The 19393-nt window shown below is 49.1% G+C and overlaps 1 long non-coding RNA gene across 1 annotated transcript; it reads right to left on the bottom strand.

Annotated features, from left to right (window-relative positions):
- Positions 1-3647: 3647 nt before the first annotated feature.
- Positions 3648-4612, bottom strand: LOC113036853 (uncharacterized). The gene is made up of 2 exons (XR_003274513.1): positions 4537-4612; positions 3648-4355 (listed from the first exon to the last, which is right to left on the bottom strand). It is a non-coding gene; the product is annotated as an uncharacterized LOC113036853 (long non-coding RNA).
- Between the last annotated feature and the right edge of the window lie 14781 nt (positions 4613-19393).

Raw genomic sequence — 19393 nt, 5'->3', positions numbered from 1 at the left:
CGCGTGAACTGTGTATAGAGAGCGACAGCACTGATCTGTGAGTGATGATAATTTGTGCACCAATTCCTCTGACATCGTCTTATTAATCGTTAGCTTACTATGCAAACATGACAAGTGAAATCTCCCGCAGCTTAAACATGTGAGAGGTTGATCACGCAGAGAATCGCTGAGCTTATGTGAGTCCGTGTGTAAAAGCAGCAGGATATATATTTCAGTTCTGCTGAGCCAAATAAGACAGGTCAGGGTGAAGAAGTGACAGCCAAAGAAAAGCTTACCACAAAACGGAGAAGTTATGACAAATCAGACTATAAGGCAAAAAGAAAGTGCAGCTTTATGGTTTCATGGACAAAAGAATTTCTGTGGCTGCGATATGATGAGCTAAATAACCAGGGCTGCACATAAGTGGTCCGCAGGTGTGCATTCGCTATCAAAATAAAAGACACGCACAAGATAAGAAGTTGCAACGCGTGTTTGGGTACATACGATTTTCTGGAGGAGGACAGACTCTTAAAGTTTAGAACTCTTAAAGATGTCGAAGAAGCTCCTTTAAGCAATTACTGTGATGTTCCTCCACCTCCAAAGAAATGTCAGAAGGAGTTCGAACCACAAAAGAAGCGCGTATTCTCGGACAAGTGGTTGCAGGAGGTGAGCTGGCTTCAAACAAATGATGAACGCACAGAGATGTGGTGTGGAATGTGCCGTGAAAATCCCACTCTAGGACAAAAACACTGCCTTTATATGGACGCAAACGCGCGCTGCAACTTCTTATCTGCTGCGCGTCTTTTATTTTGACAGCGAATGCGCACATGCGGACCACTTATGTGCACCCGTGTAAATAACATAATGTTCTGCCGGGTGTGTTGTTGGTTTTCCCTCGATTTCTGAGTCGACAAGCGCCTTTGTTACTGGGACCAGTAATTTTAAGAAAGGCCCCCATTAGAAACGCATTATTGCTCAGTCTGCAATATCTTTCCCAGAACAAACACCAATTGCAAACTAAAAATAAACCTGAAAATCAGTTTAGAGCAGCTACTATGTTGCAAAGAGTGAACTACCACTGGCACAATGTAGCCGTCTGTGCAAACTTCACAAAGCAAACGGCCTCGATCTTGGTTCCACTCGCCTCTTACCGTGACTTCAGTGGAAATTTCAAAGTCAGGATCTGACACAGATTCATGTCCTACACAGTTCTTACAAGTTCATAGAAATTTCTGTTCAATTAGAACCAAGTATTTGAGTTGATGATTGTAATTTTTATACAATGTTGTAATTTGTGTTTCAACAATTTTTTGATTAATGTTTTGTTTCCTTTGCAATATTATACTTTAATGTATAATATTGTAACAGAAACAAAACATCAATCAAAAAATTGCTCTTTTTTTATTCGGGCTACTTAAATTTATTTTGGGCTACCAAAAACTGAAGAGTCCCTGCCCGAAGGGCTACCGGGGATTTTAAAATTTTGCGAGCCCTGAGGTCGCTACCTGCGGGAAGAGCTTTGTGGCCCGAAGCGTGTGGGGTTTACCCGCAGTCACGGCAGGTGGCGTTCTGCTGACAGACGCTGTCTTTAATCATGTGATCGCCACATATTTGGTTCATGCCGTCATCATCAAAGCATGCTGGGAGAAAGATGTCTCGCCCGGCAACCTTCCTGTTTGACCGCGATGAGTCATCATGTGGAACCTGAGTGAGCTCCACCCGCTCTTCATTTTGATAAACTGGAGTCACATGACCTCCGCCCTGCAGGTTGTTAAAGTTGTGACCTCGTAGCAAAAAGAAAATGACTGATGGTATGAAACCACAAAAGATCTGCTGATAGAGCAGCTGTGCAACAGCGCCCTCTGCAGGCCTGTTTTTCATTGAGTTGAAGTGTAGTGACCCCACAGGTGCCGGCTCCTGGCCCACTGTGGAACTGTGTGTTTTACTGGTGAGCGGACGGCGGTTTTAGTTTCCTGTTAATAAAAAATCTTTTTTTGAAAGCCAGCTTTGTCTCCACGCTCGTTGTTGCTACGCCGCACCTCCCGGACTCCTGTTGGAGCAGCACGACGAACCCCTCGGTCCACACGCACCAGTAGCGGTCTTAGATACGGGCGACACGGGCGGTTGCCCGGGGCGGCATCACAGGCATCGACAAAAAAAAAAAAAAGTTGCTCGTACTCCTGCTGCCCCGACATCAGCCAGCGAATACTGGGAATGTCAGAGGCACCGATCGGTTTTCTATCGCCCATTTGCTGGGAGTAAGGGCGCCCTCCGTTTGCAAGGTGCACCTGCTGCTTGCAGCACAGGGAGGAGAGGGCGGGGCGGCGGGGGATTCTCTGGCTGGCTGGAGCAGCGTCTAATAATCAACTTAAAAATAAAAACAAAACAACAAACACGAAAACACCAGACATCATGATGCAGACTTATAATTTGCACCGATGTTTTTTTGAAATTCTGTACACGAGAAGTGAGCGAGAGCCCTCGGTGCGCCTGCGCGGTGCTGAAGTCAAAGTAAACTTTGTCATCTCCGCTACAGACAGTCCAGCATAGAGACAGACGAGACGACGAGGCTGCAGTTACAGAGGTGCAAGGAAACAAACAAATATAAGAAGAGTAAGAAAATAAATCTACACTTTAGGACTCGGGGTAAAGGATCAATAACAATTTAAAATTTACAGTTTGATGATTTAAAGTCTCACACACAACCCGTCGAAAGGGGCGGGGCCAGCTGCTTCCAAATAGAGCACATTTCATTTATAATGCTGTAAATCCAAGCCCATCATGGATTCATGATTTGAATCCTGGGTCGTGTGAAATGCACCTTAGACAAAGTGAATCTGTGAACTAAGGTGTAGGTCTGTTAGGTTATGTTGTGGTGATCCTCAGGTTGGGGGATGGGTGTTCATACTGGAGTGCAAAATTAAAACCAATGTAAGATGGACAAGAAACATTCAAAGCCATCAGGTGCTCAGTTTAGAAAAAAGAGAAAAGAAGAGGAGGAGAAACGAGCAAAAGATGCAGGTAAGCAGACGTGTGATTGGATAATGGCAGCTCATCCTGAACCAATCAGAGTCAGAATACTTTATTAATCTCTAAGGAAATGATGTGGGTTACAGTTGCTGCAAGAAGAAATGGTAAAAACAGCAACAGTAACAGACTAAACTCCAAACAATACATTATGTTACAGATTTTAATATTAATGAGTCCTTGTCAGTTGTTGATTTGTCCTGTTCTCATTGTGTGACGTGTTTGGTAGCTGTTTGTATACACTCTCTCTTCATATGTGTGCGTGTTTCTCTGGTGAAATTCAGTGTGGTTCTGACAACGATGTTAACGTACAATCCTTAATATGTTGCGTGTGTGTGTGTGTGGGGGGGGGGAGTGTTCGCCAGGGCGCCAAACGGGCTAGGACCGCCACTGACACGCACACATGCTGGGCGGGGTCCGGGTGGTGGTTTAGGGCAGTCAAGCTGTCACTGTTGGATTCTAGGATATGTTTAATCATAAAAATGTTTTATTAATTTACTTCTATAAATTCTTCTGTGCTTCAAAGAATTTGACCCATTGTTGTGGCAGGATGACGGAAGGTTCTGGAATGTAGTGAACCATCTGCAAAAGCCATGAGGCTAAACCTCAGCCATACTGCGCCAAATTAATACTATTATTTCTGTGATTATTAATTATCATATTTAATGACATCATTTGTCACAGAAAAGAAACAGTATAGGTGAAATAAAGCCATTAAAAACACTCCTGTATAAAATAAACCCATCAGAGAAAGTAAAGAAACCAAACATCAGATCTCACTGGGAGAAACGAAGCTGGGTGACGTGATCGGGAGGAAACGGTGCCACATCGTTTGACTCACACAGAGTTCAACGATACCCCAAAGATCAACATCAAAGTGAGTCCACTGAGCTGAAATTTCCCTGCAGCAACTCAGCAGCTGTCCTGAGGGATCTCCTCCCACATCTGGACCTGGGCATCAGGACGAGGTGCAGACATTGTGTCCCCGAAGACTAAGGTCACTGGTGTCAGTTCCTTGGAGAAAACAGGTCCAAATATGTCTGCAGCAGCTCTGCTGTGCACATGTGGTCACGTTACCGTGAGCTGGGGTGGAGGGGACACTTATAGGCAAGACATGAAACTGTGGAAGAGACTGCGATGTTTAAGGAGCAGGTGGGGAGAAACCTGATGTCTGGTGTTTGTCCGAGGCTTCACGATCACTGTTGGAAAGGCCAACGTGTGGCTGGAGACTGCTGCACCCCTTGGCTGAATGAGACAGCGCCCTCTGCTGAAAACCCTCGGCACAGCATCTGTTGTGATTGGTTGGTCATCTTGTAATAAAGGTTTGTCACAAAGCCAGCTCTTTGAGGCTGATATCCAAAACAAAAACAAGACAAGGTGAGTTGAGGGAAAAAAACTAAACTAAAGCCTAAACTGTGGCAAACTAAAAATAAACATGAAACTATGACATGGGACGTAATCTGAACAGGTGTATGCAAAAACTGTGACCAAAAACTTGAAGAGGAGCATGAAAACAATCCTGAGACTTACAGTGACAGGAGATAAGCAGACGACCCGACACTGAACAGCAAGAGACAGAGGACTTAAATGCACAGAAGGGTATTGAGGGAAGTGGAAACACTCGGAAAACACAGCTGACACAAATGAACATGACGCCAGGGAGGAAACAAAAGTAACGCAATGAACATGGAGCACAAGACCTTCAAAATAAAACAGGAAAGACGCAACCCAGTATGCACAATACAATCCTTCAGGGGAAGGATGCTGCGTAGGATCCTTTGACGGCCAGTTTGGACACAAGTGAGGGGCTGTGAAACTGGACAGCCTTCTAGCCTTCCTTTATTTATTTATTTATATTTATAATAAATATAAAAGAAAAAGAAAAAATGTGAGTTTCTGAGTCGTGTCGGGTCCTTTGGTTACAATCACCATCCAGGTAGAATCACTGACGGTTCACCACAGCCGGGGTGCAGTGATGCAGCGTGGACACTCGCTGTTCTCCCAGTTTTACTCGGCTCTGATTCAGCATGTTTGATGATTTGTTTCTCTTTATGTAAACAAAAACATTTCCACCATCAGGATGTTTTTCACTCAAACACTCAAGACTAAAATGATGTGAGAAAACCACATCACTGTTTTTAAACCGATTTCTGTGTTGTGTTGTAATGCTGCCGTCCACCAGGGGGCGCTGCAGCTCCTGCACACCAGTGTTACCGCGCCAGATCCGCGGCCCCGAACCGTAGTAAGGAAACCTCTGGCAGATGCAGTGTTACCAGGGCCTTCGCAGTCTGAGCACTGCAACTGCTTAAACTCACTGCACACTGCATTCTGCTTCGCTATTGGTGTTAAGAAAGGGTTGGTGTGAGCTGAAGGTGGCGGGGTGAGATGCCATGCAGCCTCAAACTCTGTCGTATCGACTGCTGCTATGCTCGCCGCTGGCGTTAACTCTATGTCCGTGATGAAGGGGTTGCTGCTGTGGATTCTATTGTTTACATAAGTGGCATGGTCCACATTAGCTGTGCCACTCTCTGGTGTTTCTGACAAAAATGGGTTGCTGCTCTTACTGAAGTACATTACCATGCCATCCCCTTCAGCATCTCTCGGAGCCGCCATTTTCTCTGTCGTCCGAGGGAAAAGAGAGAAAAAAGTTCGCTCCCTCTCTCTCGGCGCTTTGCGGAGTTTAATCCCGGAAAAGAGCCCCCAGTGTTACCGCGCCAGATCCGCGGCCCCGAACCGTAGTAAGGAAACCTCTGGCAGTTACTTGAAGGTTCCGTAACTGACTCGCAGCCGGCAACAGCTTACTATACAGGTCAACTCCGCTAGCAAGAAGATCGAGGGAGGCGTAGGAAACTGCTTTACCAAACCTTTATTTCTCCTCCAAGGCACGAACACCGCGTACAGTGGGCTGAAACAGTTTACTCACAGCGGGCATCGCCGATACAACTCTGGCTGTCGAGGGAGTTATTATATTCCTTTTATTTATTTTCTCTTCGTCTCTTCTGTAGCTAACCGTTACTCTTCCTTTTCCTTTTCTTGCTCTACCCCCCGCACACATTTCCCATCAGGCTCATCCTTAAAGGGCCACGCCTGTAACACTACCCCCACTCTGGATGATAATTAAACCCTTAACATCATTCCAGCACATGAACCCCCCCATTAACAAGGAAACATACAGCATTCTATGCGGGACAGCAGTCATGCCCCCAGTCCATAAATGGCGATCCTTAGAATGGAACAATCTTGAAGTAGACAACTGTCCATATCTTGTGCACCAAAAAAAACATAGGATGTACAGAGTTCACTTTGGGGAGGGTGCAAGTCAATGTCCATATCCCGTCCTTCACATATACAGTATTCATAAAGAAAGACAAAAAAAACACACACACAACAGCATTTACATCGATCCATGAGTGTTCAGAGGTGATGCCCATATTATCCAAGATGCGGCACGACATTAAGGCACTACAGCTGAACGTTTGCCCCTATATCCAGCTTTACTTCATTAGTATAAACAGTTCAGAATCAGAGAATCAGATCAGAATCAGAAAGGGTTTATTGCCAAATGTTGAGCAGGTTTACAACATTAGGAAATTGCTGCGGTGCTTCAGTGCAAACATAGTGTCATAAATAGCACTTAAATAGACATGAAAAAATAAAAGTAGGGATAAGAATTAAAAGTGCTACGTAGAAAGATATGTGCATAAATATATACATGAGTGCAGGTGGTGATCAGTGCCAAACATGGAATGATGCAGTGACACAGCGTAGGGTCATGTGTTAGTGGTGGGAACAGTCATACGGTTATTGTTCATGTGTCCCACAGCAGAGGGGAAGAAACTGTTCTTATGGCGAGAGGTTCTGGTGCGAATGGACCGGAGCCTCCTGCCTGAGGGGAGCAGGTCAAACAGACTGTGTCCAGGGTGAGAAGGGTCAGCAGAGATCCGGGCTGCACGCCGCAGTGTCCTGGAGGTGTACAGGTCCTGCAGAGATGGGAGTCTGCAGCCAATCACCTTCTCAGCAGAGCGCACAACACGCTGCAGTCTCTGTTTGTCCCTGATAGTGGCTCCAGCGTACCACACGGTGATGGAGGAGGTGAGGATGGACTCGATGATTGCAGTGTAGAACTGCATCATCGTCCGTGTTGGCAGGTTGAATTTCTTCAGCTGCCTCAGGAAGTACATCCTCTGCTGGGCTTTCTTGATGACGGAGGTGATGGTGGGCTCCCACTTCAGGTCCTGGGTGATGGTGGTACCCAGGAAGCGGAATGAGTCCACAGAGGTGATGGGGGTGTCAGTCAGGATGATGGGGGGGAGTGGGGCTGTGTGCTTCCTGAAGTCCACAATAATCTCCACTGTCTTCTGGGCATTCAGCACCAGGTTGTTGTGGCTGCACCAGGACACCAGACGTTCAACCTCCCTCCTGTAGGCAGACTCATCCCCGTCCGAGATGAGTCCAATAACGGTGGTGTCATCTGCAAACTTGATTAGCTTGACAGACTGGTGGGTGGAGGTGCAGCAGTTGGTGTACAGGGAGAAGAGCAGAGGAGAAAGAACACAGCCCTGAGGGGAGCCGGTGCTGATGGTCCGGGAGTCCGAGACATTCTTTCCCAGCCTCACATGCTGCTTCCTGTCCGTCAGGAAGTCAGTGATCCACCGGCAGATGGGATCAGGCACATTCATCTGGGAAAGCTTGCCTCGGAGATGGTCTGGAAGGATGGTGTTGAAGGCAGAGCTGAAGTCCACAAACAGGATCCTGGCGTAGGTTCCTGGGGAGTCCAGATGCTGCAGGATGAAGTGTAGGGCCATGTTGATGGCGTCGTCTGCAGACCTGTTGGCTCTATATGCAAACTGCAGGGGGTCCAGGAGGGGGGCCGTGAGGGTCCTGAGATGGGAGAGAACTAGGCGCTCAAAAGACTTCATGACCACAGATGTCAGAGCCACGGGTCTGTAGTCATTTAGTCCAGTGATCCTAGGTTTCTTGGGGACAGGGATTATGGTGGAGGACTTGAAGCAGGCAGGCACATGACATGCCTGCAGTGAGGAGTTGAAGATGCCAGAAAACACTGGGGCCAGCTCGTTTGCACAGTGTCTGAGGGTGGCAGGAGACACACCGTCTGGGCCGGGAGCTTTTCGAGCATTCCGACTCTTAAACTGCTTCCTCACATCTGCTTCATGAATATGAAGAGTTGTGGTGGCAGGAGGTGGTGTGAAATCCTCTTTTGTGTGGGGTGAGGAGGGGGGTGTTGCAGGTGAAGTGATTGAAGGTGGTGATGGCTCTATGGAGGGGGGACAGGTGGGGGAATGAGTGTCCAAAGTGTCTCTATTGTTGGGGCCGTTGGAGGTGTGAAGGCTGCCTGATGGCTCGTCAAAACGGCAGTAGAAGTCGTTGAGGGTGTTGGCTAAGAGCAAGTCGTCAGTGGAGTGGGGGGTTTTAGGCTTGTAGTTTGTGATATTCCTAAAACCTTTCCACACAGAGGCCGAGTCATTCTCTGAGATCTGCTGCTGCATCTTCTCAGAGTGCTGATGTTTGGCAATGTCCACTTCTTTAGTGAACCTGTACTTGGCCTCTCTGTAGCAGTCCCTGTCTCCGCTTCTGAACGCCTTTCTCTTTTCCAGCCACAGCTTTTTGAGTTTAGGAGTAAACCAGGGTTTGTCATTGTTATAACTCACCCTGGTGCGTGATGGCACAATGCTGTCCTCACAGAAGTGGATATAGGAGGTGACAGTGTCCGTAAACTCGTCCAAGCTGTTAGAAGCAGCCTTCAATGTGTCCCAGTCTGTGGTCTCCAAACACGTGCGAAGTAGGGGCCCTCATAGGAAGGCAGACACTTGCGAACCTTGTGCCGCACTCTCTTGGTCCCTTTGATCAGATGCCACACTGCAGCGCCGACTGGATACTGAACTTGGCAGATATTCTTATCGTACTGTTTCTTAGTGCGCTCAACAGATTTCCCGAGAGCCTCCCGTGCCAGTTGGTGGGAAAGCTCCAGCCTTTCCCTGAGTTGCACCACATACTGTGGTACAGTGCAGTTGGGGGTGTCGTCGGCCGGCAGACCCGCGACCAGGTCAATAGGCTCGGTTATCTCTCGGCCCAGAAGCATCATGTTTGGGGTCAATCCTGTAGAACTGTGCTTAGTTGCCCGATAAGCCATGACAGCATAGAGGATCATTATATCCCAATCCCAGTGGCAGTGCTCCGCGGTGGTGGCTAAGGCCTTCTGCAGGGTAGCATTAAAACGCTCTACCTGGCCATCGGAATGTGGATGAAAGGGCGTGGTGCGTGTCTTTTTGATTCCGAACAGTTCACACATCCCCTGGAACACATCTGACTCAAAGTTGGTGCCCTGGTCGCTATGCAGAGACTGTGGGGCTCCATATCTACATACCCACTCCGCAACAACCTTTGATGCCACTGTGGGTGCTTGTCCATCGGGGACTGGATAAGCCTCCACCCACTTGCTGAAGTAGTCTTGTACCACCAATATGAACCGCTTATGCCTTTCTGTTTCGTTCAACGGTCCCATCAGATCGACTGCAATCCTCTCCATGGGGGCGCCAACACGTACCTGATGCTATTCCGATGCTTCAGGAGTGTTTCCACTGCACAGACTGGGATGTATTCAAGGTGCAGGACACTGACAATCGTGTCGCATTGGACAGTTACACCTCCACTGTCTTGGACTACATCTGTTTCTGTGTGGACAATGTAACAACTTGGAAACGATTCCGTGTGTTCCCTAATAATCCACCCTGGATGACACACGGAGTTCAACAACTTATTCGAATAAGGAACAACGCTTTCAAATCCGGGGACCAGGAGGCATACAGTGCTGCCAGGGCCAACCTGAGAAGAGGCATCAAGACTGCCAAGCAGCAGCACAGGAGGCGTATCGAGGCCAGGTTTGAGAACAACACAAACCCAAGGCAGGTCTGGGAGGGCATCAGGGCTATCACGGACTACAAAAGAAGAACACCATCACACTCAGCCGACAGTTCTACTCTGGCTGAGGATCTAAATCTCTTTTATGCCCGTTTTGATAGGGAGAACACCGACCCTGTCCTGTCCCCTCTCCCCTCAACCGACCCTGCTCCGGTCCTGAGCACTCATGAGCTGAGGCGTGTGTTCCGGAGCATTAACACCAGGAAGGCGGCCGAGCCAGATGGAGTGCTGGGCCGGGTGCTAAAAGACTGTGCTGTGGACCTGGCGGACGTCTTCACCTCTATATATAACACCTCGTTGTCCTGTTCACTGGTACCATCCTGTTTCAAAGCAGCAACCATCGTTCCCATCCCAAAACAGTCAAATGTCACATGTCTGAACGATTTCAGACCTGTGGCACTAACCCCCATTCCCGCCAAATGCCTGGAGAGACTGGTCATTAAACACATCAGAGCTGCTTTTCCACCATCCCTGGACTCGCACCAGTTTGCATACAGGGAGAACCGGTCAACCGAGGATGCGATCGCCACAGTGCTGCACACATTACTGAAGCACTTGGAACACAGGAACACCTATGCACGGCTCCTCTTTGTAGACTACAGCTCGGCTTTTAATACCATCCGGCCATACAAACTCCGTCCCAAACTCCACCAACTGGGACTTAACTCCTCTCTGTGCAACTGGATTGTGGACTTCCTCACTAACCGTAGACAGAGTGTCAGAGTGGGTAAGAACACCTCTTCCACCCTTGTGGTCAACACCGGTGCCCCTCAGGGGTGTGTTCTGAGCCCTCTGCTATACACTCTCTTCACCCATGACTGTATTTCCTCCTGCGCGTCCAATCTCATTGTTAAGTTTGCAGATGACACTACAGTGCTCGGACTTATATCCAACAATGATGAGACAAACTATAGGACAGAGGTGCAACAACTAGAGTCATGGTGCCACGACAATAACTTGGTCTTAAACACCAAAAAGACCAAGGAGATCAGAATCAGAATCAGAATACTTTATTCATCCCGAGGGAAATTAGGGGTTACAGCAGGCAGCACGCTAATGGCGCATGCGCACTCACAAAGGAACCTTCTGACCAACTTTACACAAACATCACATTGGGGAGACATGTCAGAAAGGTAGGCTGATAGGAAAAACAACGAAAATACACTACATGAGGTAAGAGGAGGAGAAAAAAAACTCCACTCAGACTGAGCTCCTGGTGGGAGAACAGTTTGATAACAGAAAAAACACCTCAGCACAAAAGCACATGACTATCAACACACCATAGAAACACGAGACAAGCAACAGGGGCGGGTAAAGGGTAAGAGAGAGCCGGCGTAGACAGCGCATCCGGTCCTGCAGCATCTGCGCTGGTCCAGTTGACTGCTATCATCCCCGGTAGGGCACAAGCATCGAAGGCGTTGGAAAGGGAGGGGGATGAGTGAGTGCTTGTCAGTGTAAGTGTGTGTGTGTGTGTGTGTCCAGAGTTCAGCGGAGACAGTGTCCTTCGCACTATCAGGCTAAGTAAACAGTCTGCCAGCCAACCCAGGTGGCCTTCATGGGACGGGAAGAATAGTCATCACACAGTCGTTATCAGGGAGTTGGGAGTTGTTTTGGTGGGCTCCAGATCATTGTAGATTTCCGGAAGAGGGGTCATAACAACCATCTGCCTCTCTTCATTGGCAGTGAGGCGGTGGAGAGGGTGAGCAGTTTTAAATTCTTGGGGGTAACTGTGACCGAGGACCTGTCCTGGGGCAACCATATCACCTCAGTTGCACGGAAGGCCCAACAGCACCTCTACTACCTGAGGAGACTGCGGAGCGCACACATTCCCAGATCTCTGATGTTGAACTTCTACAACTGTGCCATCAGCAGCGTTCTGACGTATGGATTTCTAGTATGGTTCCCCAGCTGCACCAAGGCCGATCAGCAAGCACTCCAGCGGGTGGTGAAAGAAGCTGGCAGAATTATTGGAACAAGTCTGCCAGAGATCAGTAATATCTTCCCCACTCGCTGTCTGAGGAGGGTGCACAGTATCCTGCGGGACCAACATCACCCTGCGCGCCACCTTTTCCATCTGCTGCCCTCAGGGAGAAGGTACAGGTCTATACAGGCCAGAACATCCAGACTGGCCAACAGCCTGTATCCACAGGCTGTGAGGCTCCTGAACTCTCTGCCCCCCTCTCACGGACAATAACCATATCCAACTTCTTAATAGCAATGAACTGGTCTGCATTGGTGCATCATATCTTTATTCTCTTCCCCCTCCTGCCCCCCCCCTCATTCTTAAATAGATAACTATCATATCTGATATCATATCTCACAGTACAATAATATTGAATGGGTTGCATTGTTGTATTTTGTCATGTTTCTCAGGTCTTTGTCTGAATTTCTACGAACATTATTGCTAAGGATTGTCTTATTGCATTGGAGTCACACTGGGTTAAATATGTACACTTGGGTTTTAAGGGGTATTTATTATTTTCTTCTTTTTTTGGGTTGTATGGAAGCCCCAAACGCAATTTCATTGTTCTTGACAATGACAATAAATAAATACTAAATACTAAATACCGTGCCCATCGCTGCCTGGGGGGTTTTTAGGGGCCGCGCCCTTTCAGCACAACTGGTGCAAGTGCGGCACCACAGGGTCACATCATCTTTCATGTTGTACCAGTAGTACCTATTCTTCAAGCGTGCCAGGGTCCTTTCTGCCCCAAAGTGGCCGCCCACTGGGCCATCGTGCATCTGCTGCATTACGGAGTAACGATAGGCGTGAAGCAGAAGGATTTGGGGGAAAAACACATTACTTTCTGTACAGTGGAATTTCCTCACCAGCACTCCATCTTTTAGGTACAGTCTTTTCCACTGCGCCCAGTAGGCTTTGGTTGCGGGGCTGCATGCCGCTACATCGGCCCAGACGGGCCGACCTCCCCCTTTTTCCTTCCATTCCCAAACTGGGCCTATATCCACATCGTTCTTCTGGCTAGCCAAGAGCTGTTCTGGGGTCCAGCCACTGAACAAGCTAGTGTGATGGGACTCATCCACCCGGTGGATATTTGGGCGGGTGTCGTGGCTACTACCGGAACAACAGTCCACTGCTGCTACGGGTGCACACTCTGGTTCTGCTACCCGGCTTTTCCCATCGGTACCATCAGGCCCCACTACCCCCACTGGGGGCTGCCCTGGGGGGGTTATGCTGGTACAACAGTCCTCTAAGTTACACTGCACACCTTTATGCTCGAACCGGCCGCTGTTGATGGTGGGCTCTGGGAGTGTGCACGGGCATGAAGCGCGGCAGGGTCTCCTGGAAAGTGCATCCGCATTCTGGTGGTTTTTCCCAGGTCGGTGCAGCACCTGGAAGTTATACTCTGCCAGCTTCTCCAACCAGCGGGCCAGCTGGCCCTCGGGCTCCCTCAGCCTGGTCAGCCAGCGGAGGCTGCTATGGTCAGTCCGGACAGTGAACGGCCTACCCAGCAGGTACTGTCTGAAGTGGGAAGTGAACGCCACAACCGCCAGAAGCTCTCGCCTGGTCGTACAATAGTTTTGTTCGGTAGCTGACAGCCACCTGCTCCCATAGGCCAAGACCCGCTCTTCGCCCCCTTGCACTTGGGAGAGAATCGCTCCGATCCCACAATTGCTGGCATCAGTGTCGAGGAAGAAGTCACCCTGGTCCAGTGGGTAACCCAGGACAGGGGCTGCTGTAAGCCGTCTTTTTAATTCCTGGAATGCTCCCTGGCACTCAGCAGTCCAGTTAAAACGGGCATACTTAGTGAGTTCGTGGAGGGGTTTGGCTACTGTGGCAAAGTCCTCCACGAACCGGCGGTAGTATGACGCTAAGCCAACAAACTGATGCACTTCTGTGACGGTCCGCGGTGCAGGCCAGTCCGTCACCTGCTGAACTTTCTTGGGATCTGTGGAAATACCTGCAGCAGAGATGATATGGCCCAGATAGGCCACCTGCTCCCAAAACAGGCAGCATTTAGATGGCTTCAGTTTTAGGTTTGCTCCACGCAATCTGATGAACACTTGCTCGAGCCGCTCCAGCATCTGGGTGCTATCCTGACCCAGGACAATGATGTCATCTAGGTATACTAAGCATGTCTCCCACTGCAGCCCAGCCAGGACTCTGTCCATAAGCCTTTGGAATGTGGCCGGTGCATTGCACAGTCCAAACGGCATCACATTCCACTCGAACAATCCCTTACGAGTACAAAATGCAGCTGCTTTTCGGGCTCTGGGGGTCATCTCTACCTGCCAGTACCCTGAAGTCAGGTCTAGTGTACTGAAGTACTTGGCAGTAGAAAGCGTGTCAAGGGTGTCCTGGATGCGTGGCAGGGGATAAGCGTCTTTAAGGGTTCGCTCATTTAGTGGTCTATAGTCCACGCATAGTCTGGGACTCTGGTCTTTCTTCTTCACCATCACAATTGGAGCAGCCCAGCCGCTATTGCTAGGTTGAGCTAGCCCAGCCTCCAGGCTCTGCTGTACTTGCTGGTCGGCCGCTATTTGTTTGTCCCCTGCCATCCTGCACGGCAGGTGCTTAACTGGTGGCCCTGGCGTGGTCAGGATGTCATGCTGGACAACACCAGTGCGACCAAGGTCATTTGGGCCAGTGGAGAAGACATCACCGTAGGACCTCAGCAGGCCTGCCAGATCGTAGCGGGCAACGTGAGTCAAACCGGGGCTGCTCTCGGCGTAAAGGGCCTGCAAATGGCTTGGTACAGAAGCAGGGGGAGTACCATTAAGCTCGAGGGCAGCCAAGACCCTTGGTGGGTGACCCCCCGACCCCTCCAGGACCTGCACGGGCTGAAGAACCCCTGCCACGGCACCCCGCTTTAAGGTGACAGCTGCGGCCCCAGGGTTAAAGACTCTGATTGGGATGCTAGAGGGTTTACTAGGTTGCACAACTGCGTGAGCTACCAGTACTTGGTGCTTCTCCACAAAGCCCTTTGTGGGGCTTAGCATCATGTCTCTATGAGCGGCACAGTGGGAGCTGGAAAACCCGGGGACCACATACTCGCAGCCTGGTTCCAAAACCGTAGTGCGTGCCACCCTAACAACAAGCACCTGAGGTTGAGGGCCCACACCAAAACATGGTATCTTTTCATTAAACAGGGTTATCTCTTGGCGGCCGTAGTCTAAGCAAGCGCACGATTGTTGCAGGAAAGGGTGCTCCAGGATAACTTCAGTGCCTTCAGCCATGTCGGCCAAAAGAAAGTCTACATTTTTAACACCGCTCCCCACATGTACAGGCAGGATGACCTCGCCCAGAACGGCCAATCCCTCTGGACCAATGCCTTGTAGAGTCTGAGCAATGGATGCCTGCACCTGGGGTCTTGACTCTGCGGGGACAAAGCGTTATAAAAATGTTTTTGATTCGAAATATTAAAGTATGTGTCACAGTGAGTTTTATATATTTACTAGGTATGTGTTTTTAAAGGGATGTCAAATGCTGTCATTTTTCTGTAAAGCAAATTTACCTTGCCTTTAGGTATAAATAAAGTTACCTTACCTTACCTTACCTATGGTGTTAAAATAGTGGAGGGGCAGCACATTCCGCCGTGCACCAGAATCCAGCAAGGCCCGTATTTCCCGTCCCTGTATTACTATCTGGACACACATCACATCTTGGCCTCCGTTGTGGAACACTGTGCCTGGGTCAGGGGCTGGGCCTCTAGCAGCTTTTACAGGCTTTTGGGCAGGTGAGCGAGGAGAGGGGCAGTTCCTCTGTAGATGTCCTATGCCGGAGCAGTTATGGCAAACAGCCTCCTTCCTGCTTGACTTGTTGGATGTGCTCCAGCTTTGGCGCCCATGCTGGATAGGTCTTTGAGCCCTCTCCGGTGGTTCATAACTTAGCATATGAACATTCTCCCGTAATGCAGCTGTTCGGGCCCCTGTGCTGTAGAGACTCGTGGCCCTGGCTGCATAAGCTGCGTGACTGCCCTGGCGGCCCTTTTCGTTGTCTCGAACCTGTGGGCGATTTCATAGGCTCTTGCCAGGGTGCGTGGTTGTTCTTCCAACAATTTCTGGACCATTTCAGCATCTGCCAAAGCATTAGTGAAGATCTCTACAGCAATACAGTCCTGCTCCAGCTCGGAGCGGTTGGCATACACAATGGAAACCTTCTCATAAATATCATCTCTGAGGGTGTGCAGGGCCTCACCTGGTTTCCTGATTCTCTGCCGTAGCTCAATGCCAATGGCTGCTGCATGCTCTGAACACGGCCCATAGGCAGCCTCCACCTCCTCCACAATCCTCTGGTAACTCCAGCGAGCAGATTTGGGGTTTTTGTGGATTATGGCTCCAGCTGCGCCCCTCAGGCTGAATCTCAGTTGGACAGCCATGGTGTTCTCCGTCCAGCAGTTGGCCTTTGCACAGGTCTCGAACTGATAGAGAAAGTCTTTCCATGACCCTGACCCATCGAAATGGTCTGGTTGTAATGTGGGAATTTTCTCCTTGCCCCTTGTCTGTCCATCAGCACTACAATCTGCAAAACCACCGTCTTGCACTACACCAGGAAAACAGCCGCGTGGCCCTGGCATGGCTTGTTTTGAACTGTGACCCTGGTCATGCTTACAAAGCCCACACCCCCCATCTGGTGCTGGTATTACCATGCGAGGTGTTGGGGAAAAATAGCCCTGAGCTGGCATTTCATAGCTGTATTGCGCAGGTTGGGGTATACCCGGCATAATGTGTAGCTTCGCTGGCTCAGTAAACCGTGTTTTTCTAGGGACACTGCAGGTACAGTTCATGGCGGTGAATGGCTGGCTGCATGGCCGAGATGTAACAATCCGAGATGGGTGATCATGCAGGCCATGCTGTCCCACTGTGAGCGGTGTAGATGCAGTGTTACCAGGGCCTTCGCAGTCTGAGCACTGCAATTGCTTAAACTCACTGCACACTGCATTCTGCTTCGCTATTGGTGTTAAGAAAGGGTTGGTGTGAGCTGAAGGTGGCGGGGTGAGATGCCATGCAGCCTCAAACTCTGTCGTATCGACTGCTGCTATGCTCGCCGCTGGCGTTAACTCTATGTCCGTGATGAAGGGGTTGCTGCTGTGGATTCTATTGTTTACATAAGTGGCACGGTCGATGTTAGCTGTGCCACTCTCTGGTGTTTCTGACAAAAATGGGTTGCTGCTCTTACTGAAGTACATTACCATGCCATCCCCTTCAGCATCTCTCGGAGCCGCCATTTTCTCTGTCGTCCGAGGGAAAAGAGAGAAAAAAGTTCGCTCCCTCTCTCTCGGCGCTTTGCGGAGTTTAATCCCGGAAAAGAGCCCCCAGTGTTACCGCGCCAGATCCGCGGCCCCGAACCGTAGTAAGGAAACCTCTGGCAGTTACTTGAAGGTTCCGTAACTGACTCGCAGCCGGCAACAGCTTACTATACAGGTCAACTCCGCTAGCAAGAAGATCGAGGGAGGCGTAGGAAACTGCTTTACCGAACCTTTATTTCTCCTCCAAGGCACGAACACCGCGTACAGTGGGCTGAAACAGTTTACTCACAGCGGGCATTTTCCCTTCGTCTCTTCTGTAGCTAACCGTTACTCTTCCTTTTCCTTTTTTTTGCTCTACCCCCCCGCACACATTTCCCATCAGGCTCATCCTTAAAGGGCCACGCCTGTAACACCAGCCTGGACCCACGCACGTATCCGAGGCCTGTAAATACTTCACTGAAATCACGTGTCCGACATTTAACTTCAGCTTTTACCTGTTAATTAAACGTTGTCCTGCTGCTGAATGAACCCTCATCTGGGACTCTCCTTAGCTCTTACTGGGACAGTGGCGCAGCTGCCCCTCTGTGGGTCTTCCTTGGTCTCTTGTGTTCTGGGGGCCTCTGGATGTCTGGAGTTTTGATCTCCTCCATACCTGCTTGATACCATAAAGGACAGGGCTGTGGCTCCCCACACTCCCTAGCAGATCATTACATGGAGAAACCTCTGGAATGCAAGCATGCTGATCCACACAGGTATGCACACAGGTGTACACATGGGTATTCACAGACGCGGACTACAGCTTTCTTGGCTGCTGCCTCAAAGCACACTGTGCGCTGTCTATCTTGCGTGTTGCACAATATCGTTTATTATTTAGTAACTATTGATATCTATGGCTAGCTAGTTTATTGTGATGGTGCTTTTTTTTTTCTATTATTATGTTGCTCTTTGTTGTTTGCTGTCTCCTCTGTTTTTTTTTCTCCATACAGGTGACCCAGGAGTTTTTTTTTTTTTTTTTTTTTTTTTTTTTTTGTTTTTTTTTCTCTCTTCCCCCCCTTCTCACCGTCTCTTCTCCCCTTTGGTTTTCTTTCTTTCTCTCCCCCTCTTTCTTTCATTCTTTCCCCCTGTCCTATCCCACAGTCATGTCTGTCCCGTTTGCAACTGAAAATAAAATAAATTCATAATTATAATAAAGGTCAATCAAATGGACCAATATGGCAAGGCCATGATGATCCACTTGGTAAAATAAATCCGCTTGGCATCTTTCTTGGCCTCAAGACAACAATTCTGATGGTAAAGATCCAAACGGGACAAAAAAAAAAAAAAAAAAAAAATTAAACGTTGTCCTATCTTAACGAAGGTGACACAACTGAGCCGGTCAGAGGTGAATCTTTATGTGCCTGTTATGATTTTTGGTCATTTAACTTTGCATTTCAATTACAGTAATACAAACGCTTTCAAACCTCACTTATATCCTGTATAGCAGGTATCCTCGGTATACCCTGACACCACCACATCTGTCCACAACACACACTTAAAAGGATACGGGGTGCCCCCTTACAACAGTCCCCGGCCCCACACCAGGGATTCTTGAAGATCACAAGTGCTGGACCAGGAAAATTCACTTAACTGTTCACTGCACTTAAGTGAGGAGGAGTGAGGAGAGAAGCAGCCTGACAGAGGCTCAGCAGGCAGCACTTCATGTGGATTTTCCATAAAAACGCCATCGTCGCAGCCGGGCACAAAGCCAGGTCTGCTCTCCTTCTGAGGGTGACTGAGACCATCCAAAGCCTTTTCCACATGGCCACTCTGATCGCCAACAGCATGTATTTGAAAGATGGTGAGCAGCTAGGAATATAATTGCTTATCAGTGCTCTCTCTCCAATCTGTCATGCTTCCTTTAGGATTTGCTAGATTAGCGGAGAGCATCTTCCACTATTAAAGTGTATTTAGCTGCTACTTCAGCCTGTCATATTGGCTTTGGAATTGCACCAGTTGGCCGACATCTCTGAGAAGCTTTAAGAACAGGACCCACAGGTTGAGGCCTACTGGTGAGCCTGTTGCTCCTCACAGACAGGACTGAAGCCTGTCACAGTGGTGCTTATCACACTGGGTGGAAGAGGCTACTGTGATGGTGTGCAAGTCCCAGGACTGCAGCCTCGTGGGGCCTTTGGGGTGTTTCTGTGGGACACATCTGCACACGCCGACCATGATTGTGTCACAGAAATAGCTTTTATATATGT

Source organism: Astatotilapia calliptera, chromosome 14 (genome assembly GCF_900246225.1).
Source record: "Astatotilapia calliptera chromosome 14, fAstCal1.2, whole genome shotgun sequence".
NCBI classification, from domain to species: Eukaryota; Metazoa; Chordata; class Actinopteri; order Cichliformes; family Cichlidae; genus Astatotilapia; species Astatotilapia calliptera.
This window is presented reverse-complemented; position numbering and strand designations above follow the sequence as displayed.